At 45.0% G+C, this 26,704-nt stretch overlaps 1 protein-coding gene across 4 annotated transcripts in view; it reads left to right on the forward strand.

Moving 5' to 3' along the window:
* LOC128297848 (peripheral plasma membrane protein CASK) overlaps positions 1-26,704 on the forward strand; it is a 217,489-nt gene that overhangs the window by 83,822 nt on the left and 106,963 nt on the right. The window contains exon 1 of one of the 4 annotated variants that reach the window (XM_053033557.1): positions 19,030-19,104. The exons of the other annotated variants lie outside the window; for them this stretch is intronic. The gene's annotated coding sequence lies outside the window, so the exon portion shown is untranslated. Of the gene's footprint in view, positions 1-19,029; positions 19,105-26,704 lie in introns of those variants that run through there. 4 annotated transcript variants of the gene reach the window in all.

Consider the following 26,704-nt stretch of genomic DNA (forward strand, 5'->3'; position numbering starts at 1 on the left):
CACTATCCAATAAGACACGGCAAGGATGTGGTACATGCCATTTATCGTACACTTGCACCATAGCAGTAAGCAGCAACACGGTTCTGGACGAGTTTGCAAAACTCGATGAACAATTGAAGGGTTTAGGTTGTTCGGTAGGGATCGTCGTACGGTTATCAGCGGATGCACTAGGACCAGCAGGAACATTATGAACACTTTCATGATGAAGAAGCGTATGATGTCGACGATTGCATTTTTGGCAGGTTTTATCAGACGGGCACTCTCTGGAGCGGTGCCCTTTACGAAGACAATTAAAGCAAATGCCTGCCGCTCGGATACGTTCGCTTCTTTCCACAGGATTCAACTTGTTTAGTTCGGGACACTGAATATTTCGGTGAGCACCTTCACATATTTCACATTTTTGGTGGACGCTAGCCGATAGCGTATAGGTTTTTGTCTTTAGATGCTTTTGTGGTGGTTGAAGTGTTGCTTTCCCGCTCGTGGATTGAGATGTCACTACACTGTTCTTTTCTATACATCTCTCAAGCACTGAATCTCGATCTTTTAGGAACTGGATGGTTTTGTCATAGCAAGGTAACTCGTCTTTGGAAATGGTGGCTTCCCAAAGTTTCTTGGTTTCTATATTAAGCGCTTGAGAAATGAGGAACACTACTATCGATCTCGCAAGTCCGTTAAAATCTTCACCAAGATATTTCAAATTATCGATGTGACTTTCCACTGTTTCCACCAACAATCGGAGATCCTCATGGTTTTCGCGACTTTGCTTTTTTAAGTTCAATAACCCACTGATGTGTATGTCTATTAGACGCCTTTTGTTGTCGTAACGGTCACTCAATAGTTTCCAGGCTCGCTCATAGTTCCCTTCGTTCAACGTTCTTTCGTCTATTATTTTAGCAGCTTCACCACACAATGCTTTCTCCAAATGGTACAATTTCATACGTGCACTTTCATGGGATTTGTCTACAACGTCCTTAAAAATGGTTTTAAAACGTTGCCACTCTTCATATTTTCCACTAAAGGAAGGAATAGGTTTCGGAAGCGGGGTATGGACAACCACAGGAGGTGGTGTAGGCACGGGAATATTTGCTTTCAAAAGCTTTGCTTCGATAATGTTTTCTTCCGCACATTCCAACACTAACGAAGCTTCCTCGTGGATCGCTCTAAATTCTCGGAAACTTTGTTCATAAGGCGTGCGCTCACTCACACTAACATGTTTCACCAAAACGTTGTAGTGTTTCGCGTGTTCATCATACGACGCTTGAATCTTACTGCGAAAAACTTTACACTGCGCCGACGTCAAGGCATTGTTCTGCGCAAGGCGTTTAACACGAACCAATTCTTGGAAAGCCAAGTCACACATGTGGCTGCTAGCTTCCACTTCAGGGGACACTTTCACTGGCGGGGTTTTTGCTTCCAATGGTTGGAACATATTCACAGGAGAATCTGCTGGTGAAAGGTGGGATGACTGCTGGGTTGCGGCCATCTGCTGCATGGGAGGCGTCAGCGACGTGCGGGTTGTCCGCGGTGTAGGGGATGTTTGCGGAGTACGGGATGTCCGCGGTGTACGGGATATCCGTGAAGTACGGGTTGTTTGCGGAGTACGGGTTGTCCGCAAGGAACTGGTTACGCGACGCGTACGGGTTGCACGCGGCGTGCCGCTTGGAGGAAGCTTTGAATCCATTTTTTCACACACAATTCACTGTACTATCCGGTTCGAAGGACCAAATGTTCGTTTCTTTATTAATCCAAATTATTCTACTTCAACTCCGGCAGGGTGAGTTGAAGGTACACTCTTTCGAAGGACCAATGGATGATTACAACTCCGGCAGGGTGAGTTGTAGCTCTATCCTAATCGAAGGACTCATCTATTCTTCTTGTCTGTCACTTATATACTCTTGAACGTCATCGGGACGCGGTAGTGATGGGCACGCTTTAGGGATGGGCACACTATAGGGATGGGAACACTATAAGGATGGGAGTGCGGGAACGAACTTACTCTGCTATAAGGATGGGAGTGCGGGAACGAACTTACTCCGGTTCAATGGGAACGGAACAAGGACCTTCAATTTACTTCGAAAGGTACCATGGTTCCCCATGGCCAAAAAGGCTACGATTTCAACCAATGCCTGTTGCCTTTATTTTAGGGATTTCACTCCATCCGTTCGACGGAATGGATGTGTCTTACCCAGTTCATTGGTGTAGCATTTTGCGATGCATCCGATGTTGTTTTCCATTCCGTTCAGATTTTGTCGCATTTCTTGGTGAAAAACGAAAACAACGCTGAAGTTTGTTGCAGTCATTTGCAATTCCCTGCGGTACCTGGAAACCTTCCTGCGGGCGGTAAAATGGAATCTGCCATGCTGCATACTGTCGAATGGCTCGCAGTCTACGGTGAATGCAGCAACAGATACTTTTGGTGATTCTTTGCGATGATTCTTTCGAGATTCCGACGGAGGAAGTGTTTCGTGTGGAGTGGAATTTTCTGGTTTGCATGAAAGATTTCGTTCGTTTTTTTGTGTCATTCTACATTCCTAGTGCTGCATGTACAAAGAATTTAATGGTTTAGACGATGTTTGAAGTTTTATTCATGTATTGTTTACAGCCATCGATCAAGTTAATTTTTAATACGTTTCCTTTGAATATTTTTCGTGCAAACTGAAAAAAGACGTATTTTTTCGTGCTTTTTAGCATAGTTATATTAAATATAGCAGTAAAAATACATTTTAAATTAGCAACCTTACTGTCAGCGTTAGACATTAGCCGCTCTACATGTTTGCAACTTAATCTGTGTGACATTACACCGTAATCGATTGTCCTTTCAGCGGTCAATTAGTGCGAAATTGTTTCTATTTACGGACGATTTGTTGAGGCTGACCGGCAAAAACTTAACTGCCTAAACCCGATCAACTAATTACACCACAATTACACATCGCATTTTGCTAACGCCAACGATACGATTAGACATCCGCAGGAATGAAATGTTGTAATTACGTTTGAGCAACGCTTTTGCTCCAAATAGCAAAGTGCAGTGTTTTGCAACATTCAGGTCATGGAAACACGTTTTTGTCCATCATGCTTTTTACCGTTTCTATTGTTTGCTTTTTTGTTTGCCTACTCCGGCACTCTACCGTCGTGTTGCGCTGTACCGCCGGTCGTTTATCTATCATTTGTGCTTTATTAGTTTATTCCGCTTTGTCCTCCAGGCGCTCATCCAGGTCGTTTACTCTAATCATATGGATGCGCATTAAATGTGCATTGCAACGAATCATATCATCGCCGTGCACAAGCTCCTGTCAACATGATGTGGGCTGAGAATTGTTGCCGACCTTTATCACGATGGCCAACGATGACCTCGCGTTTGGTGGGATATTAATCGGCGATTCGGTGCTCAGCACTGTGCTCTGATACCGATACGCTGTTTTGGTTGTTTTTCGGTGCGCGAGATTTTGATTAAATCGTGTTATGAAATATTAAACCATCATCATAAAACAACAGTCACCATTTGTCAAACCCGCCCCCGCGGAGTGTGCAGTTGCTCGATGCTAATGTGTACGGTGCTGTCAGCTTGCCAAACTTATTTGGAGCTGTTGTACTTTTGGCTTGCAATAAATCCACTTAGCCGAACGATGAGGGGAGGAAGGGAAAAAAGGGAATGGAAACAAGCGAGAACGCAGTGTAGAAAGTAGTTAAATTAGAGTCCACCGAATGGGTACGGATATGCCCGGTCAATTGGTATTGCCCCTCAGTGTGTGGTAGTTCTTTTTTGTGCACCGAATAATTGGTCGCGTACAGCCAAACGCACACAGCAGCGACCGTAACATGAAATGTTAGCAATAAGTTATATTGTTGCTGACGACCGGTAACGCATCCCATCCTTCCCAGGGTACCGTCCACCGTGCACCGTGCCTGGAAACGTGATAGGAAAATTTGTTTACAAAAAGTTATTGGTGCCGTTTGGTGATGTTTGCCGGTGGGATTGTTACAAAGTGCCATTAGAGTTGGCAATCCAATGAGCTTTCGATTGTGCCAGAGTAGCTTTGCTGTTGTCTGTTGGCTTCCAATGGTGCTACCTTTCATTGAACAATGTACTTTCCATCGCGTTGTTTAACAGCGATATGATTCGGTAATTAAACACTGTCGCACTTTCAAACACTGCTCAACAAACGATTGGAATTGGAATTGCTATCAAATGGGTGCATGATTTTTCATATGCATGTTTCTATCTTTCGAAGATAAATAATTCTATTGATTTGCCTATTTCGGATCAGTTTCATTCGTTTGGAAATAGGTACCGTACTCAAATCAAAATAATAAAAATAATCAATAAATGTTCATATTATTGGCCTAAACCGCGCCTGTTCCGTCGTCTACTAATTGAATATCTTGGACTTCAGTGCTTCAACATCTACGCTCTGTTCATGTGGACAACCCAATATGACTTTACAGGCTGGATTGTCTGGTGTTATTCTCATGACATGACCAGCCCAGTCCACTGCTCGACAGTGAGTTCAAAGTACAGTTCTTAGAGCTTTTCATTTTAGCGGCTCCTTCATTGTCCTTCCAACCTCACGGGCATAAAAATCTTTCTGAGCTTCTTCCTCTCGAATGCGGCTAAGAGGATTTCGCCAGTTTTGGACAAAGTCCATGTCTTAAAAAGATAGACATGGAATAGTACCTAGCATTATATAAGTTCTTTATAGTCCTATTCGTTCGACGTGACAAGTGTTTTGAGTAGAGTAGTTTCCTTAGAGAACCTGATTGACAGCCATCACCTTAGCGCTTATCTTAATATCAATTTTATGCGCGGGACTGACCTAAATGACAGATATACTGAAGTCAGTTCTAAAATGTCAACAAATTACCCAGCTAAATGACGTAAATTTTACAGAAAACGGACGATTCAAGATATGTTGAAAAAGAACAAGAATTTCAAATTTATGAATTTCATTTCATTAATTACATTAATGGATTTCACTTTCCCCAATCTAAAATTACACAGAACATCCTTGCAATTCGTACTTATTTGGATGTTATGAACGTTGTAGTATTATGTAATATACAAAACTGTGTTTCAGTTTGAAATATCAAACCTACTTCAACTGTTGCATCATATTAAATTTCGTTTGTAAATGTAAGCTTTTACCGGTACCATCCCGTTTCGCATACAATTTACGAAATAAAACACCTTCCTCCTTTAATAAGCGATATATTGAAATATTCGTACCGTACCTCGTTGGTGTGGGCTCGGTCAAATAAAACCGATTCAGAACAAATTCAAAGGGCCCAGTGCCGTTGTTGCTATTGCTTTACGATCGAAACAAATTAAAAATTCAAATTTCAATAAAAACTTTGCACCCGTTTCAAATTTCAACCAAAAGTTACTTGTGACGTAGCGCTTTCGAGCAACGGTGTGCAACGGGACACCAGCGACCACCGTTCCGGGATTGGTGTGGAAATGGGGAATTATTGGGGGATAGGAAATTATTTATCAACGTAACCATTCCCAGCCAATTCCTGAACCAATTTTCTGTCCATTAAAACTGACGAACCAACCCAGAGTGTTACCATGAGAATATGGATCGACCATTAATCGGTGCTTCGGTAGGCTGTCAGCCACCACCATCGGAAGAAGGCGTGCAGGGCGTGGGTCTCGGTGTTCGTAAATGTTAACTAACAGGTAATATTTTGTGTTTAAATTAGCGCAAACCCATTTTTCTGACAAAAAAAAACCATGCGATCCATGCAAAGTCGGTCAAAGTTTAATCAATTTTCTTATCGGCAGGTGCTTTGCAGTACGCTCCTGCGCGCGTGAAAAGTGATTTCGATTTAAGAAGGGTTCAGCTGGCGATAGGTTCTCGGGCCCGCTCCTCGGAAAGGTGTAACGATGTTCAACGAAATGGCTTATGATAATCATCCACCATTAGCTTTAATTAGTTGACAAACAGTTAAAGTTAATTCTACTGTTTATGTTGCATCTTGAAGCGGGCCCTCCTAAGCGGGCCGCCGGCTGTTAACGTACCGGAATCAGTATGGTACCGCTTCAGGTAATCGTTCGATTATCTTTTTTTTCTCACACTTGCCCATGAAAAACTGCCGTCACCTCCCTGTTGAATGTCCGCAGCCGATTGAATGTATCGTTCGCAGAACGCAATAGCGCGGAAGCGCCAGCACTTGGGCGTGATGCTTTTCTTAACCCAAGCCGAATGGACTTAAAATCATCTCGCGTTCCTGGAACGCAACTTCCACCGGCAGAAGTGTGAACACACTTTCACTTTTCTATACACCCGCGCGCATTCATCCCTTATCGCACGCGATGCGGCATAAAGGAGAAAATTGATGATAATCTACTTTCGCAGTGAGAAGGGTGGATTTTACGGAGTAGGCGCCGGGGGTACTCCCGATATTCTTCGTGTCATGGTCGCGCTTAACGTTTGCTCCCGGGCCCGGCGGTGCACCCTTAACATTGGCGGCATGGTTTTTGAATGACGCCAAAGGGTCGAATGTTGCCGAATTCCAGCAGTTCCTCGTGAACGTTCGGCTGAAGATGGTACCTAGGCGTTACTCCCCGCTATCATCCGGGATAAGTGGAATTGGTTGGTGTAAGTTTTAAGTGGCTCGTTTGCGAACGAAATTTTCATACTCTGCCACAAGGGGGGAGGAGAAGAGCGTACGTGTGTGTGTGCGCGCTTGAGCTGTGGGGCAAGTGAGTGCGATGCACTCGTAAAGGAGATTTCATTAAGGGATAAGCGCCGGTGTGGTGGTCGGTGTGATGACGATGGCTGCGGATGAGGGGGGGGGGGGGGGGGGACGTAAAGAAGTAATCCCAAAGTAACACTTACGCATACAGTACTGTTGCTGGAGGCAGAGTGGGGGGGGGAGGGTCATGGGGTATTGTTATGTGCAGGAGAATTGATATCGATAGTCATTGCAATTAATTTACTCCCCTGTAGCTTATGTTGTTGCAAGGTGTTTGTGTGCTGGTGGATTATAATTTGAGCACTTTTTCCCCCTTTTGTCCGGGTGGTTTAGTAATCTTTGACCAGTCCAGGACGGCACTTTGTTAGGGATTAGGGAACACATCAGTAAAAATAATCCTTTATGCACAGGTATAGATGAGGGTCGATTGAAGGGGAAGGAATATAAGAAGAATTGTAATTGTAGTTTAGGTAAGGAAAAGATATTTATAATCCATTTGTCCAAAGAAACGATGAATTTAGGACTCTCTTCTATTCTTCTTCTTCTTCTTCTTCTTCTTCTGTCGACAGTGTTTACCTCCTATGATGCCAGGTTGGCTCATAATCAGAGTTTTACTGTCTTTGTAGATTAGACCTGTCAGTCTATTTCTCTTTCTTTTTTGTGTTTTGAAATTGCCGTTGGTAGGTTAGTTTCTTTTCCTTTTTTTTCCTATCTATCTATTTTCTTATCTTCATTTTTGGTTGTTCTGTGGGTCTTCTAGTCAATTCTTATTTTCTGTTCCTTCTTGTTTCTCTCTATACTTTGACTTTTTTAAACTACCATGTATTTTGCTGAGCAAAATACATGTAGTTAGAGTCTCTGCCTATTTTTTTGCATTTTTATTTCGTTTTTTTTCTCTTTGTTTTATTTTTTTTTCTTGATGTTGATGTCCTTGTGCCAGATTTGAAATGGGAATTGTTTTTGGAAATCTACGATTTTTTTTCCTTTGTTTTTTGATAGGTCGCTATACCATTACGCTATACCATACGCTCTCTTCTATTGGTGTTAGAGTTTGATTGTTGCGGAATACTCAAAGTAATTCGATTAATGGATAAATGTCAAGCTCAAACGCTATCACAAGGCAAGAGCGTATCAAATAATAATCTTGCTATATAGTTGCGTTGCTTTTGTTTTCCAAAGTTCTCGTTTCGTCGTGCTGTACGATACAGAAGGCCAGTTGTTTCGAACTCCTCCGTCCCATTCATTACTGCCGTTGGTATGCAGACGATTCTAACCGCAAAAGCTGGTACAATGTTAGCACCTGTCGAGCAGAACCGTGCATGTAAACTACACAAAACCGGGTGTTGAACTGTCAACAGGTGCAGCTGACAGTTTTACAGACTAACGCCCCCCGGAACGATGGGACAGGAAAGTGTCATCGATTTAGGAGCTGTATTTAATTTCCTTTTCCCATGTATCTATCATGGAACTGAATGTGATAGGTGTCGGTGAGTGTGTGGTTTTGCGTTCCAGTTCAAACAGTTTTCTGCTCCTTTCTCATCTTATACAGCAGCATATGTTTATCTAAGAATCGAATATATGCAATTGCAGGTAGTTGCACGTGTGGTGAGTCGATACTAGAAGAATCATCAAACATGATTAGCTAAACGAATCTCGATAGAACTTGGCAAACATGTTTGCATGGGGTATAATGAATATGGTTAACAGATGTAAAACCTCACGATAGAACTGTTGAACGAAATACTGTATAAATGTATGGTGTCGTACAACGGTGTCGTTTAGAGTGTTGTTTGTGTCACATTCGTTGAAGTTGTTTCTTTTCCTAGCCCACCTTCAACACGATTGCTACAGCAAAACTGTGTGACGTACTCGTCCATGATTCGAATATTTCTCACCTTTTTTCCGAATATTTTGCTGGCAGGTTGTCTGGGAGGGCGATCTACCGTTCGACCTCGGTCAGGCGGGAAAAATATGCAAATTTTCCATGTGACGGGTAAAACGAGTAGCTTCACTAGATGGCCACATCGATTGTGCAGAATGTCAGTTGATGCAGCTTCATCTGCCCACCGGTACGGTACGGTACGGATCACGTTACGAATGGTGGCGATTTTGGATGGAAATAGTTATTTTCAGCTGAGCGTGCACTGTTTGCAAACACATTTGGTCGGATGAACTTTACTGCGTAGCAGCAGACGAAGAAACCCGTTTGGCGAAAGATGCCGGTTGATGCATAATTTTATTGTGTACTTCGTGGTCTACCATTTCGGGGTTTTTTTTTTGGACGAAGGTGTTTCTTTTTTGCTGTGGCTAGCGCGTAGAGGATGATAATAAGAAGCTGTTACGGTCCCAAACACTCGAGAAGGTGCTGATGATGGTGACGATGATGATGATGAAATAACAAGAAATGGTTCCTATTTGAATACTGTCCCTCGCTCTCGCTCTAATGCAATGAAATGAAGCGCTCTCCCTGCATCTTGATTTTGGTTAAAGTTTCCCGCAAGAGCATCCTTGTGCATACATTAAAGTGTTTTACCATGCCTTGTGCATGGTGGGTGATGCAGTGAATATTGACGGAAAAGTTTGTTAAATTCTTTCGCAAAAACTATAAACACTTCGGCAAGGATATGTGACAGCAAACGCCGAAATCAAAGGACAGATTAACATCGGAAAGTTTCCCTTTACCCGGTTGCGTCGTCAGGGCCGTCGCACGGCCGGGTACGACAGCGGAAAACACTCGTCACGATGACAACCGCTCGGTGTGGTTTTTTGGCATTCACTTAAGCTCGTTACTGTGCACCGGTATGTAAGCCGGTTTTCTTTCCGGTTTAGTATGATGTCACGATCAGCATATTCCGTGGGGGCGGTGCAGGGTGGAGCAGTTTCGCAACAGTCGAGTGCAGCGCAGATTAAAAAGCAAGTGCGCGCGGAACCGGCGGGCAACCGGCAATAGTTTGAAGGCAAACCCAGACGTATGGTTAAACTTTGTGATGTGAAATTAAATATGAAATTAGTTGTGCCAGCGCAGTGCCAGTGCCGAGCAGTAAGCATCTTTCCGAGAGCTTTCCATCTTGCCGTTTCCCTTTGCTTTGACAGTCGGGTAGAGCGGGTTGCGTAGTGCTGATGACATACGGTGACATCTGTTGGTGGTATTTCTTTCCGATGGTGTAATTATATGGGGTTGGTTCGTTGAGGTTGATGTTGATGGTTTTGTTTTTTAAACTTAGTTTCAGCACACGGTACATAACTCAATAGTCAGTGCTTTAAGGAGTGGGGAAAAGTTACTCTTTGTTAGGAAGTTCTCGAAGCCTGCCGCTTTGCTGTGGCCCAGTTGCGGAGCAACACTTTCTCTTCGTGCATGGGATCATGGAGAGAGATTAATTGAAAATAGAAATAGTTTAAGCTGCACTTAATTCTTTGAAATTCATTAAAAATTCCTTAATGAGAATTTTGGTTTCCTCTTGTTCGATTCGATTTATGGAATCGGCAAAGCGTACGATACCGGGTTGATGGAAAAGGCATTAAAAACTAGCATGATGAGATGGTTAGATCATGTGGAAAAATATTAAACTATTACCTAATCAAAATTTAGACCCTAAGCAACACACCTTGAGCAGTGTTTCATTCACAGCGTGTCTCATCGGTTGCGCTATCTAACGTTTCGCGTCGAATTGAGGGTCAGCTGGTCAGCACAAGTCACGCCGGGAGGCAGTGATGGATGTGCAACTGCACCAAATGTGTTTTGCTTCGGTTCGGGAATATATACTGTCCAACCCTTCGGCAAGCGTACAGCGCATCGGGGTGCTAACGAGATGCATTGATTTATTATGCACAGCAGTTCATTATTAATGAAAAGCCGCACGTAAATTGGCAAAATTTCATGATTAATATTTGAGCTGCTTTGAGACGCCCGAGACGAGGTACAACGCGGTGGCATCGTTTTGACTTTGAGCAAACTAAATCTGGAGGAATCTGGTTGGCGCTGCCTGGAAAGGGCGTGTGTTGGTCAGCTTCATTGATTGTGGTACGTTATGAATGCGAGCACCCCGTGTTTGTTGCTGGTACGGTGCAATAAAGATGTAATGGTGTTACTGGGAAAGCATGACATTGGTTCATCGGATAATGGTTTTTAAGCAGATGAGATGCCTATCATGTTGTGTTACCCTTCCTAGACTTATTGAAGCGGTATCAAATATATGTAACAACTTTTTCAACGCACAAAGCTGAACAAATCAAGTGATGCTTCGCTGTACTAAAACCCGTAGGAATAACGTTTTATGTGTTCTGAAGAAATCCATTACTTTGCCGGGGGTAGTTTCGCCTTAAACTAGAAAATCGAACATAAGCAAATAGCAAATAAACCCTTTCCTCATGCTGCCATATGTTTGCGAGAAACAATGCAGAAAACATGTAATAACTGCTGCCTGGGTGAAAAGAAAAGCCATACAAAATCGATTTAACCAGTCGCTTGTTTTGCAAAAGATTTGTTTGCAATGCACCGCAAAGCGTCGACGATGCAGTGTTGTGTTGCAAGATGTTTTCGATGCAAAGCTTCCCCCTTGCGGAGTGCTCGGCTTAATGTATGGTTGTAAGAAAACAGAACAACATTAAACGAATCTAAACGATCCTCCATTCGGTGCAAACAAAAAAAAAAACAAACCCCACTAAAGTTGAATTAAATGGAAGTCCGAACGTAACGAAAGCTGTGCAAAACATGGAGCATATCAAACTAAGAACACAAATGTTTGAAAATCGGGACGACCGGGAAGTACGCCTTGACGGTCCCGTTTTGGAAATCATCTTAATCGAGAAAAATGCAAGCAAAACATTCACCAGCACTCAATAGTAAGTTGCTCGGGCACAAGTGAATCCCAAACGAACAGAGGCACCACCGTTGTTGCGCTGCCCGACCCGGGGCATTCATTTCGTCCGAGCCTCCCGTGGTGAGGTTTGCGTGCGCTTCCTTTTTTTTCGAGCCGGATAGTTGCAAAGATAGGAACCGATTTTTCTCTTTCTTATGTATGCTGTTTTTTTTGCCTTCTTTGCGTTTCTCGTAAGTTGATGCCAGTCTTGTTTCTGAGCCAAAGCAAATCAAAGAAGCTTTATCTAGCTGAACGCTTTTTTTTTTGTTTGGTCCTCCAGCACAGATCGTGTTCGCCGATGCGGGTACGGGGCTGTACGCTTTTGTCCGTTTTACATTGTTACAATAATAAATCTCGCTCGCTAAGAAGAAGCAGATGGATTGCAGCGCTCACAGGCGAGCAGCAATTTGAAGCAATAAAATTGAAGAACCCGGATCCATCACTGCTTGAGCAGCTTGTCGAACGAGATTTGACCAGCATTTTGTTGTTGTTGTCAGTACGGGACGTACCGAGATTGTGCTGGATGCGCTTGAATTGATGGTCGTAGTTGGTAGGATGGATAGTGGAGCAGCATTGTTAGAGGGATGTATTATTAGAATGAGATCGAAGCGGTGCATGATATTCTGCCTTTCGAAGTAAGAATTGCTTGGGACATTCTTTGAAGTAATGCTCACTTGCTTCACAGGAGTACACTTCAGATTCTCTATGCAAAGAATGCCTGTATGTTTGGTCCCAAGCAGCATACAGAACTGTTGCTGGTATCAATTAAAAATCTTCGATAAGGGGTAGGGTTTCATTATGTTGAAACTTCTTTTTCTTTCGTCTAGAATCAAAACTTCATTCAATAAGCCAATTATCTACTGTCTATCGGTTTCGATGATGTGTTCGAATCGCCCTTTAGGAAAATTTCAAATATGTGTTTGTTTAATGTTGCCTTTTTTTTGCCATTCCATTTCAGGTAAGAGTACGCAAACTCCCGTCTTGGACATGAATCTTGAAACAGAAATCAGACATCTGTGCAGCCAGGTATTTATTTCCACGAAACATGAATCTTCTTTCTGTGCTTTTTGCTTTACTATTTGATCGATATTTCTCGTATCTCACACTCTCCATGTCCTACCGTTGGGCCGAGGTATTTGAGAGGCTTTCCCAACTATACCATTCTGCATGAAGAGGATTTTTGTTTATTTCGCAATTTAACACATCGTTCGGGGCGGGTAGTAGTATGGTCTAATTAAATATCTGCACCACCAGCAGCAGCATTGCCACATAAAAAAAAATAAAACTAGTGCTCCGGCATTCGTTCTGGAGCTAGTCGCAAAAGGTAGCAGGCAGTCCTTAAGTAATGCTATACGGCTCATTTGGAGAAGCATTCTTTCGTTTGTTCTCGGAATTACTAGTCAGCCGTTCCTCCCATGGGAAAACGAAACCTCACCCATCTGAGATTGGCCAACTTGAAACCTCGTTCACCCTGGCCCGCGTTTGTAGCATTTGAGGCCCTTTTTGTTTTGGTACGTGTTTGGGCTGTACTGGACTCCGCCCAGTGATCGTGTGTGTTTCGGCCATGAGTGAAACGGGGTCTGCAGAGTGTGCAGTTGCAATTTGCCTAAAGGCTAGCTAAAAAGCTCGCTTAATGCGTCAGTTTTACGACGAATTGCTTGAATTGGGACATAAACACATGTTTACGATGCCGCAGCTCATCTCAGGCGCGGGTGTGGTAGTTTTGGACGTGGTTCCACTGGAAAGCGCTCTTTAGTTGCATTGTTAAGCGAGTGTGTTGTTTTGCGGGCGAGGATTTTTCTCTTCCGCGGGTTGCTTGGATTTTGGTAAAATGAAGAAATGAATAATTGATGCAGAGTTTTGTTTGATTGTTGAGTGGTTCAATTATTGTAGCGTCATGAAGTTTGTACAGTCAGGTGTTTGAAGTTGGAAATTGGATTTGAATTTGAAGGGAAAAATGTGTATCTAATCTATTAGGTGCGCAAATAAATAACGGCCGTTTTTTCATAAGTTTATTTTTACTCGTGTCATTTTTATTTGAAGAAATTGGATCAATCAAAGTATTGGCCATTATTATTTATTACTTTCTTCCACCTTTCGGGTAAATCGCGGATTTCCCGCGGTTTCAGAAGTTCGTAGTAGAGGACGCCGAGCTGGTCCCCCCAAATACTCAGCATAACTTTCGAGCTATGGATGTTCGGTCGAGCTGATGATGTTGGGGTATGACCGGGGGATCCCCATTATTTTTTTGCGCTTAGGATTGCTGAACAAAATCCACTTCTCGTCTCCCGTCACGATTCTGTGCAGGAACCCCTTTCTGTTGTGCCGCTGGACTAGCAATTCACACATGCAGAGTCTGCGTTCAATGTCCCGCGGCTTCAACTCGTGTGGTATCCATTTGCCCTCCTTCTGTATCATGCCTAACGCATTCAGCCGTGATGATATGGCTTGACGAGTTACACCAAGCACGGCTGCAAGCTCTTCTTGCGTTTGGCAGTGATTTTCCTCCAGTAAAGCCGTCAATTCTTCGTCGGCGAACGATTTGGGCTTTCCTTCACGTTGAGCCTTGTTTCGCTTAGAGCAGCATCGCCGTAAACACTCGAAAGCTCTCGATGCGCTTCGGCTGCCGTTTTTCTTCGCTCGAAACCAAAACAGCTACACCTCCCGCATATGGCGCTTATCCGGCTCAGAAAATCAGACATTTTCAAGAACTAGGAACTTTTACTGGCACGAAATAATCACTAATCTGTTTACTCAGTTTGATTATGTCATTCCCGGACTTAATTTTTGACGTTTGACGTTTGACGTAAACGTCAAAATCGCGCCACAGTCCACAGGGGCCCCCGTCGATTTAAAAACGGCCGTTATTTATTTGCGGACCTAATAGTAAATTTTTTTATTAATATTCATTATTAAAAACGCTTTTAAACTCAATTTCTTCAAATGTCGTTATATTAGCCAATTATCTCCATCCTTCTTCCAGCGTGTTAAATCTGCCCCGTAAATAATGCGACCCACTTCGAAATGTGTCCTTTGGCAAATATCGATGTTTGCGACGAACACATATCCATCGCAAATGGCTAATGCCACGCGCCTGTTCTTTAATTAATCTAATAATCTCAATTACTAAATTTGGTACTTGCCTTTGGTTCTGGAAGTTCGCTGACGGTTTTTGGTTGGTTGGAAGGGTGTCGGATTAAAAATATGTACAAACAACATTTAAAATTGTGTCGACAGCGGGGCACGGGAATGCGCAAGAATGAAAGCGAACCCCATCCCAGCCAAAACATACCACTGAAGAAAAAAGCTCAAAATTAGGGGATCGCTTGCATGCTTGGTGCGATTGGCTCGGCATTCACTCAACAAACATCAAAGCTAACGCCGCGGTATTATGTTTTGAAGCAGCCTTCAAAATGCTGGCTGGTTTAGCCACCGTTAGGCGAAGGCCCCGGGGAGAGGGTGTGTGTGCGAAAAGAGGGGATGGTTCGTAGTTTGTTTAGACTTCATTAAATTTCAATCAGTTTATAATGGTTTTGGTTGCGCAACAAATTCGAGCACTTAAGATGTCTTGTAAAACTGCTTCGGACTGGGCGCCGTGGCAGTTGACGGTAGCGCCGGGATGAAAGATTCGGTGGTCGTAAAACGCCAAACCGAAGTGGCGTTTCGGTGAACGAACGGTGTGAAAATGGAAGCGGATGCTGCTGGGGCCCAAAAGCAGGCGAACGGCTTCAGCGATGTGTACCGCCACTTTTCATCAGCTAACCAGGCTTTGGGGCTAAACGATGGCTTAGCATTGATCGAATCCCTGTCCCGGAAGGCAAGCTTACTGAGTGTGTGTGTGTGGGTTAGTGGAAAAATGGTCGTGCTGCTTTCCCTCGATTCCTTAAACATAATACCTCGCGTCAAATGTCGCAGCAACGGCACGGCTTTGCCCTTTGCTACGTGTGAGACTGTGGCAGCAAGATCAAAATCAATGAAACAGTAATTACGCTTTAAAGAATGCGCCCAATGAAAATGTCATGCAAGTTTCGCGCGATAAGATGGAGGCGCCTGGTACTTTTCGCACTTTCGCCGTTCTGACGCTCTATGACGTTTTGACATTTTACCATCACCGGGATCGGGTAAAAGGTTGCCGTACGGGGTGATTGCGGAGGTGTAAGGAAACAGCGCGTAGCACGGTGTAACCTCACAAAAAATCGATCACAAAAATGCTCATTATCTTATCCCGAAACGACCGCTTGCTCCGTGGGAGGTTGATGCGTCGGTGTGTACGTGTGGTGTTTGACGTGCGCGAAGCAGGATGCGGTGTGTGTGCGTGTGTGTCGTGGGCGTCGCTCGAAACCTATGTAGATCATTTAAAAACCATCAAAAAAGTCGAAGTACACCCATTTACCTTACCCCCGGCATTGGGGTTTTTTCCCGTGTGCGCGATGAGGATGCACGATTGGGGATGAGCTGACTTTGCTGGTGATGGATTTTCGTGTCCTTTTTCGTGGCATGGCGGCCGTCTGCAGTCGAAGAAAGCGGTGTACCACCACCAACCCCGAGTGAAAAGATGTGGCGCGCGTGCTTATGGGTTTGACATGCTTTTTCATTCCCCCCCAAAAAACGGGGGTTTTTCCGCCGGGCGGAAGATGGGTAGAATTATGACTTAAATAACTCCCCCGTAATGAAGGATAATAATGTTCGTTTAATGTTGTGACGTTAGGTGGCGAACAAACGTCGCTCATTTCATAAATGGATTGTTGGCGTTAGTAAAAGTGGCAGTGGTGGCTCCGGTTTCTTTAGCACACGCGCCTGGCCGGCAGGGGGGGGGGGGGGGTGGCCTAGGTACCTGGTTCGGGTTAGCCCGCAGGGTTTGGGAATGGGTTGTGCGAGAACGGAACAAAGTTTTTCGTGGCAAGCGCCTCACTTTTTGGGTGGGAAAGGTTTTCATTTCGGGGCCCCGGGTACCACTTTCTTCCACCTTCCACCACGTGAGCAAACTGAGAAGTACCGACATTTTGGTGGAAATCTGGGTCTACACTGGCACAGGGCGAGTGAACAAAAAAACCTTGGAAGGCAACGTGAACGGATCAGAGCGAGACGATGATAGGTGGAAGTTTGTTCGCTTTTCTTATCTGTTTTCTGCGGTCGTTTCGGTTGTGCCTTGTGGCTACATGATTGACGGTGTCTGTTTTCTCTAGCACCGTTACCACATTATTTGGTGGGGCCCACCTTCAAGCTGGCAGGTTTTTACGGAGAGCTGTCCCGAGCTGATGTAGCGCGGTGCCTGTTGCGTTCACGCTCTTCGCCTACCTTCGCGTTTTAATTCCACTCAAAGGGCACCCATCAGCACCGTGTCATCTACCGATGCTAGGCCGATGCTGTCGATCGATTCCGTACGCGTGTATGGGTATCTCGCACACGTATAGGGTGCGTGTGAAGGTGTGTCGTTATGACAGCTTGGCTTTTTTTGCCATTTGTTGCCTTGTTGCTTTCTTTTGTGAAACAATCTTGCCCTACGGTTAATACACCCGAACGAGGCAAAGATGAAAAGCGGTTCCAATAGGGCCGGGGACAATTATTCCCATACGTGTGTGAGCTTTTCGGTAGAAAGGATGTATTTCACGGTGCTGAAATAATTAGCTCACAATTGGTTTCCATTTCTTCTAAAAGGTGGCCACATGCTTTACTGCGTTAAATCACACCAATTAATCGATCGAAGGCGCACGTGGCAATGAGAAATTCTTTCCATTTTCCGTACTTTTTTTTTTGTTCTTCGCTTTTAGCCTGCATTCCCGGGTCTGCATTTCTGGCACCCGGGGTTGTGTTTTGTTTTGCGCTTTGTTTGTTTGTCTTTCTTCTCGCCACCGTCCCGTCCCGGAGTCATTTATAGGCAGCAGTATTTAGGGCAATTTATTTGTGCCAGCAGCACAAACCAGAGGGCTGCATTGTGTCCCAGTCCTGCGTTCACTGCAGTATTGTTTCGCACGTGCATAGCAGCAGCATTCACACACCCGAAACGAAAACCGGATATTGTACGCGAGGGGGCGAGGGAGAATTGCTGAAAAATGCTTCCGGGCTAGGGCGATTGTCACAATTGAGCTGAGATCGCTGACGGACGGGATGCAGCGGATTGGATAAAATGTATCCCGAAACGCAGCACACGTGCACAGCCGATGCTGCGATGCAATCAGCTGTTCACTGCTGGAAATATACCGGCGGGTGTGCTTCGGGGGAGCTGAATTGTCCAGCTTTATTTAGTGCAAGAATGGTGAATCAAACCCAATATTATAATCCCCAATATAAGCTAACTCGGAAGGACTCCTTATCTGTTTTTAAACAAAAGTTTGGGTAAAAATGTGTTATTCTTTAAAGCATTCCAGCTTTTTTTTTGGTTTTTAAACAGGCCAGCGGACAACTCAAAGTGCCGTGTACGAACTTTAGCCACCTACACCACCTGTATGCTGGCATGTCAAACACTCAACACGGCCTTGGAGCTTTGGTCATGTGCAGCATTAATGCTGTTGTGCTGTGGTTGTATTGGTGAACCAGTTTTAAATCGGCGATGATTCGCAAAAGCGGCGACTGTCCTGCTGCTTCGGAGCTTTTGCACCGACTGCGATGACCCTTTCCGGCGATGACGATGACTCGGTGGGCAATGATTTCGATGACGTGTTGAAGCCCTTTTTGGGAATGTTTTAGCTTTTGTGGAGAGCAACGAGCATCTCTGAGCATGCATCATGGTGTGTGTGCTCTGGGAGATGATCGGGATGCTGTGCGCGCAAGCGCCAAAGCAGGCGATGCTCTCTTCATCCCTGTCGTCTAGGTAACATTTTCATGCCAGCTTTTACAGGCGAACTTGCTGGCGAACGGTGGGAAAAGGAAGCAATGGAGGGGGGCACAATGGTTGTGAAGGAGAAGTAACAATACCGAGGCACTTCTTCTTGAAAGTTTGTGTGTATAAGTGTTTTTTTGTTTGGAGCTATTACTGTGCCATTTTGGACATACTGGGAGAGTGTTCAGTCATAATTGAGGGATGCTGTTTTCCCGTGTCTTCATATAATAATACACGAGCGTGTTGCGTGGTGTGATGGAATATTTGCGTGGGAATTGATTTCTCTCATACCGCACCTGTACGTGCCATTTTCTTTCTCTAAGGAAAAGCTGGAAATGGGCCGCTTTCTGAGCGCGTTGACTAACAGGTCAAATGTAAAATCACCAGAATACGAGAGAGAGAGAGAGAGAGCGAGATGATGATGATGATGATGATGATGATGATGGTTCGACATCGACTCACGCTCCCGCTTATGCTTCCCACTTTTTAGACACATCCAGAGATCAGCATCGGTGGAGTCTGCGCCACTGACGGGCTCGGCTGCTTCCCGACTTCGGCTGCTCGTACGCTCGGATCTTCCGTTTTTTTTTTTTTTTGGGAGATTGGCTGTGGCTGCCACGAGCTGCCCGAATTTCTCGCAGCAAACGGTGGCCAGTTTTCGATTCGGTACGTAGCAGCGCGACACACGAGCGCAGCATCAACGGCAGGCGGCCCACAAGGACGCGCACGGTACGGCACTGGTTTTGTTGTGTACGGTTGTTGTTTGGTGTGCGCCACCTTTTCCCCCCGTTCCCTCCCCCCATCGCATCCCTTGTGGGGCGCGCGTTCCTGAGTCGGTGTGTGTGTGTGCGGGGGTTGTATTGTAAGCGTGTGAGTGTGTGTCGTTGCGTGCGGTGTGCGTAGAGTGTATTGTGTGCGGGTGTGTATCATCCCGGTTTGGCGTCGACCGATCCTAGGATTCTTTCGCATCCAGAACGCGCTCCAGCATCAGTTGAACGGAAGCCCTTCAACCGAAAGGGTGCAAGGCAACAACCACTACACACTCACTCGCATATTGTTTTCCAAACGCAAAGTGTACTTCCAGTTTTTTTTGGTTTTTTCGTGTTTTTTCATTTCGGTTTCGCACTTTAACAAAACGCCAACCAGTGTGCTTTATATCGGATAACCGTGCGTGGTAGGAATGGTTTGCTGCGAAAAGGATAATTATTCCCCACTGGGTTTCCTTTTTTTTAATATAATTTATTTTCCATCTTCCACGTTTTTCCATCGAAACATAACAAAACCTAGAAGAATTTACGCGGTGATTTACTTGGAACTTTTCTTCGTCTTAAAGTTTTGCTCGAAAACCTTTGAGATTTTAAGGAAATCTTCAAGGTTTTGTTTTTATATCGGAGCAATCCTGTATGGATTCGAATGACATTCCATTTCACACCATAATAATTGCATCTCCACCCAACGAACACTGTGACTCTGTTGAACATGGTCCCCCCGATGCCTGGAACTCTGAAAGTGTGTTGTTTGTTCTACGCGTGAGAGTAATCGACATGCAATGCCGCTGCCATACGTTCAGTCGCAAAAATCGCCGACGTGCGTCTGCTGCCCGTCTGTGTTGGTGCTTTTCTCGAAAGCTGCTGAATTTCCACGCGTGTATCGGTGTACGTGCGAGCGCGCGTGAGTGTGTGTTCGTGTGCGTGTGCGTGTGTATTTGTATGTGGTTTCCGTGGCGCCATCGTCTTCCGTTAGAAACGGTTCCGGCCGTCGCTCGGAGGAAAAACGTGCGGATGGAAAAAAAGGTCGTCCAGCGTGAACAGGCTCGAAAAGGAAAGAATCGCCGTGCTGTTCTCGTTCCAAACTACGGGGTTTTTTGTGTGCACGGTTAGGCCTGGTTCAGTTGGTGGCTGAAGTGAACTTCGCTGTACGCGCGCTTCACCTGTCTCCTGGTGGACAGGGAAACTTTCGCTACGGTGCGATTACGGCAGCGTTCCAACGTCTGTTACGTCTGGTAATGGGTCGCACTGGTTGACCCACGGCATCGATCATAATTTTGCGCAACAATGTACGCGAACGGAATGGTCTGGAACCGTCCAAAACGGGGGAACTAAAGTAGCTGGGGGGGGGGGTGGGAAAAAATCCCTTCAAAGCACACCAGACCAGAGCACAAACACATGCACCGTGTGCGATGATGCTGTGTGCGAGATGGGAAAAAATAGAGAGCCCAAAAACACATTCGGAGAGACAGGCGCGCACGAGAGTTAATGGAATTGCAAAATTTCCTTCAACTGTTGGGCGAAGAAGTGGATGTGTGTGTGCGGTTTTTTCTCGCGAATTGTTGTTTCTCGTGTGTGTTTCTATTATTTTTGTACGGCCACCGAGAAATTCGCATTTCCCTTTGCGTTGCATCCGTCGCACAAGCTTGTGGCTGAAGCGCAAAGTAAACTCAAACAACGCCTGGGTGTAGTGCTGCAGGCAACACACACGGGGGTACCGCCGCAAATCGCGCGCCGTTGCTGAAAATCTGTGTTTTTTGCGTGCTGAGCACTGGACGCACCGACTGGCGGGTTGAAGAACTCCCAAAAACGGTGAAACAGACAACAAATTGGGGAAAAAGAAATGCAAACTCTTGCTTTTCGTGTGTGCTTGCGGTGGGTAAAAAGTTTTCCACAAAACCACCAGCCAACATCGACATCCATGGGGTAGCATTGGTTACGAGCAACTCGGGAAGAACAGATCCGCCCCGTGGTGTGTGCGGTTTTTGTTGGGAAAACGGTTTTCGGATAAAAAGGCACTCGCGTAAACGCGCGCGCGTATGTGTAAGTGTGTGTGTGTGAGTATGTGGACCTCCCCCCCCCCCCCCTTGAACATCCTCATCCAACAATGGACGATAGTGCTGTTGTGGTGATGGTTGGACGAACAACAAAACGCTGTGACCATGCAGAAAAGAATCGTTTTAGAACTTGCGAAACTCGTCTCTTTCCTGATGTTAGCATTTCCCTCGTGTTGTGTTAGCTCAACGGAACACACACGCGCAAACTTGTGGCCGCATCACTTTTGCCTTATCAATTAAACTTTTTCGTAACCTGCCACGGTACAATTACTGTGAGTTTTGCACGGATTTTCTCCGGATGGATGTTTTGCTTTTTCCCAACGAATTGTTTCCAATCATCCAACTTCTAAGGGTGTACGGCTGTGTAGAGAGAACAGAAGACTCCACAATTTCGTACGATGCGTGATACAAAACCAAACCAAGTCCCACATCGAACGAAGATCGTAACGTATAAAATGCTTGTTAAGGATAATCGTGTAACTTTCGTTTCGTCTCGCGATCGTTTTGCGGGATGGCGTTTGAATATTCACGTTTGCCAGAGGAACAGATTCGCCAAGTCGACGAAACAGATGTTCCTGTGTGTGTGTGATATGGTGGAATTTTTTTATCCCCAACCACCCAACGACTCCCTTCCCCTTAACAAACAAAAACGTTAACGATGGGAGCATCTGACGACAATGACAACGGTGCGACATGTTGTTTTCCTTGCGTCGTTCTTCGCTTTCCAGAAAGCTTAATTAGTGTAACCCAGGAGACAATGATTAATTTTTACACTTTACCTTTGACTGTGCGCATATACATACAAGTGTGTGTGTGTGTGTGTGTGTTTGGAGATTTTAGTTCAGTGTTGTTTTAATTGCTTCCCTCGTTGAATGGTTTGTGAGACGGTTTTATTTGTTCAAAATTTGTGATTTCATGTTTTGCGACAAGAAAATTCCGCTGGCGTAAGACACGTTTTTACACGCTTGACATTTTGAAGCAGATGATTCTCGCAACAATCACGTGTGTGATTGGAATGAGTGATATTAAAATGGTTGCTAGGCCATTGCTATTTAGCATAAAGCGATAAGGGTTCAATGGCAGACAGGAGAATGTGTTTTGCTTCGAAATATTCCAATTGCCCCCATCATTATTTCGTCAAGTATTCCGTTTTGAGCATTTTTTCGTTCCCGGGAATTCACCATCATATTTGTACAAAATGTAACCTTCAGCACAGGTTCAAGCAGTTTCCCGTGAACCTGCATTGTTGAGCCGCGTTGTTGTTGCGTTTAGTGGAAAAGGACCATTTTTGTGTTGTGTTATTCATTTTTCCTCCCACCTTTAGTTACCTTTCATCACCAAACCGTACCGTGCTCCTCATCGCATATTCTTTCGAGAGCCCACCCCCCGGGGGGGTCGAAAGCGCACATCCACGGGCTAAGGTGTGTGTGTGTGTGGGTGAGGTCGAGAAGCGAAAGGTTATGAAACTGACCCCGGGGGTATAATATTCATATTTTTATTTTATTATTCAACCCCTCGCGCAGTAGTGCGAGAGGCTGTGCCTTTGCGTTCCTTTCCTTATTTTTTTCGGCTGGTTCGTTTGCACTTAATGTATGGGAAAAAATAGGCCACCGGTTCTAGTAAGGTGCGAAGTGGAGCATCTTTAAGCGACCGCTAAGCAACCGTTGTTTGCGTGTTTGCACATTTTTTTTTTCTCTCTTGCGTGTGTACTCGTTACATTCCGCCCGACGTTAGCGAACATAGAGTTTGGGAGTTTTTTTTTTTGGGTCTTGGTTATCTAAGGCTCTGCTCCTCATTCGGCACCATGAATGATACTCGAGTTTTTGCTATAATGCAGCTTTTTCTTTTGTGCGTGCGTGTGTGTGTGTGTCAGAGACCATGACTCATGGCAATGGCTGCTGGTTTCCGTTGCCGTTGTGTGGTACAAAACATACGCACTTCAGCTAGATGGTGCTAAATTACAATTTGGCTTGCATGACACTCGAATGCGTACCTTTAGCTTCATCCCCATTTGATCCTGAATCAATAAGGTTGTGTAGGAGGAGTGGAGTTTTTGCTCCTTCCCCGGGCCAGGCAAACACCCGGGCCAGGTGTTTAAGCATTGGATCATGGCATCAACACAGAGCAAAACGGTTGAGTTGCACTGCAAAGATCGTCCACAGTTTTGTTTATTTTCTTTGTCGGAAGTTTACGAATCTATTGGGTGGCCGTGTAGTATGAGCGTTTTGGAGTTCCTTCAATCTTTACCTAGCGGGGCCCAAATGGAGAATGGGAAATTTTCCAATACCTTTTGTGAAGATCCTTCGAATTCGGTGTGCGTATGGAGGCCGCAAAAAGGTGAACAGTGAAAAAAACTCCTACAGAAAGTGAAAGGCACTTTAAGGCATTAGATAAAGAAGGTGGCCATGATGCTTTTCCTGTGTGCCAGTGGAGCACAGAGCGGATCAAGCGAATCAATCGAAGGTGAATTTTTTGAGTCCGATCTTTCACTTTTGACGTGGGATAATTGCGCAATGCCCACACATGTGCGAGCTGTAGCAGTTTGGTGCATTTGTATTTAATCCTTTACATTATCTGCTACTTCCAGCACGGGATTATGCAAATGGTAATCATAGGGGACACCACCATTTTTACGAACCGGAAGCACTCTGTTGGGGTGTTTGGGGATTCGTTCGATCCGGGAACGGAATTATTGTACAACCCGTGTTGCGCTATTGTGCTAGAATGTAGTATGGATTTATTATAGAATAACAAACTTGAGTTTAACATTGATTACACTTGTACTATCTCCAAGCAATTTTTCACACACAAACGCTGATTAATTGCGGAAGGTTCTCGATGGTGTTTTGATGATGTAGTCGGTCTGTGAAATATGGTGCAGAGTTTTGTACCCAGATAGCATAAGCTAGTACTTTTTCGGTTCGCTTTACCGCCCCGTACATACCCGAATCGAACCCATTCGAAGGCGCACGGTAGGATTAAAAGCATATAAATTTTGCACTGTCCCGTACGCGTTGGAACGACCGCAGCGCATAGTGATGTGTGTTTGGAAGGTGTATGTTTTTCTTGCGCCTTACTTCTGCCATTTCGGTCGTTCGTTTGTTTGCTTTTGCCATTTCCACAGTTTGGAGACAGTTCGTGGTTGCTTGGTGTTGGTTGTTTTGGCACGATTTGTTCACATATTTGCAATTTTTAGCTTAAGCCTTTCGGTTTCGCCGTGTGCGTGTACGTGCGAAGGCAGGGTTGAAGAAGCTGCTTGACGCTTAATCTTCTTAGCGGCTCCAGTGGGTGTGCTCTTGTCGGTCAAAGACGTGCACTAGACGACGTGTTGAGATGGTTTATGGTTTTCAGATTTTCCGAACGCATAGATACTTGAATTGGTTGGTTGTGATTTTTTCTAACATCTCCCAGAAAGCCCAAGTTGGCCAGAACAGGGCATACTGTTGGGGTTTTCTTTTGCGAAAATTCTGCACCATACGTTAGTGGAATGCAATTGAAGATGTTTTTCAGTAATATCACTTTCGCTTCTTTCAAAATTTGATCCCACTCGACGTTGTATCCTTTGAAGTGATGCCTATTACGTTTTGGGGGTCTTTCCTCCACGGGTAACATTTTGTCTATCCTGTCCATTGTATGTCATTTATAACAAGCAGATGCGGTTCAGTTTTGTCATCAATTCGTTGCTTTGATCCTCACAGCAGGATACGACCGCCCAACTGCCGTTTCGTTTTTTTTTGTTTGCAATTAGTGCGGAGAAGGATGGCTTCTACATTTGCTGCTACGATTATTTCCGTGGAATTAATATTGCTGTTTGTTTGCAGTTCGTGGTGTGTCCATTGTTTCGTTGGTTTATATTTTCCCAGTGCAGTGCACGAATCAAGCTGAAAGCATCAGACAAACAAGCAAATGATGAGCTTTGCCGCGTGCGTTTGATGATGTTGCGATGACATCATGCCGTGCTCGGGAAATACTATCCCCAGCCATGGGAGGAAAATCCGAAGAAAACCGAGGAAAGGCACCCTACCGTTTCATGCCAGCGGCTGTGGCGAAGGCGCATCCAAAATTTGAGCGAGCCTTTAACCTCAGTTTCGAGCATCTTGCCCCGGCTTCGGGTGCTATTTATTTTCCAATTTAGTTCCTGTTCCTGTGCTTATAGTGAAACCCGTGTTTACTTTCCCATCAGTGCCCGGTACTCGGTTTCGGTGGTGGTTTTACGCCTGGGAAGCATGCGTAGAAGTCGGTGTTTGGAGTATCCATTGAAAGAGAAAACGCACAAATGCGCACCGGCCGATCAAACGATGGGCAATCGGGTGCCGGTCAACCGGTCGGGGCTATTCGGGGATGGAGCGGTGCTCTGATCACTTAAAGCACCGCAGAGCCGCAGGGCAGAGCGTACCGTATCATTGGTCCGTTGAAGCGATTCGCAATGGTTTCGCGTACGCCACTACACCGCCCACGTGACATTTCACCCTTCTCGGCACAGCCTTTTCGGCTAAACATCGAACATCATCGTTACGGCGAGCGAAAGATATTTGGATTAGGCATCTTCGAAGATGCTGGGACATTAAATCGACAAACCCCCCCAACCCGGCCCAACCCGTACGCACAGCTGTTGCCGCTGGCATGTGTGGCATCTATCTGGTTGTTCCGAAAATATGCCGAAACGATGGCGTCTTCCCTGCTGTCTCGCCTCCTCTCCTTCTCCTCAAAAGCCTTTTTTGTTGGGAAAACATTGAAATCAAACGTGTATTTTCAATATTGGCTGAAAAGGAAAAAGGTGGTACGGTGTGTGGACATGTTGATTCGAATAGAAAACCGATTCAAGCGCGTAACGGCGGAATATGAGGGAGGCTCTGTTTGCGTTTGGAAACGTATTCAAATTTTCAATTTTATGATGTGCTCAATACGTGCTTTTGATATGTTACGCATTTGTGGCGGTATATATGGTGTTTTTGCATTGCAAACTGTGGAACTTTTTCAATCGATTTTTAAATGAAATGGATTGTGGTGGGGTTTTGGGAAAAGATACAGATGTAGAAGCAAAAAAAAAAGAAACAGAAACGCTGAATTGTTGCTCCAATTACAGAGCAACATTGACAACATTATCCTAATAAGTACACGGAATCGTGTGTTTTCGTTTTCGTTTCGGTTTTTTTTGTTTTCCTGGAGCATATCCTCCTCGAAACATAAATCTTCGAACGGACGGTTTAAGGTGCATCAGATATTTTATTAAAATCCCAGCGATGAAATAGGCAGGAAAGTGCCTCATATCAGCGCGCTACGGCATTGACAGTACTGCCCTGGATTGCTCAACACGCGACATCTCACCCTTCATCAGCGCGATAGCGCGAAGACGTTGCGAGACGCTCGAGCTCGAGTGAAGGAAGTTCAATTTCATCGGCTCAGGTTGCGTGCTATTCCTCGTGGTGCGATAAATCCTTGTTGCTCGGCTCTGCTACACAAGCACGGGGACACACCCTAATGCACGTTGAGAGACGGCACTGA

Source organism: Anopheles moucheti, chromosome 2 (assembly GCF_943734755.1).
Source record: "Anopheles moucheti chromosome 2, idAnoMoucSN_F20_07, whole genome shotgun sequence".
NCBI classification, from domain to species: Eukaryota; Metazoa; Arthropoda; class Insecta; order Diptera; family Culicidae; genus Anopheles; species Anopheles moucheti.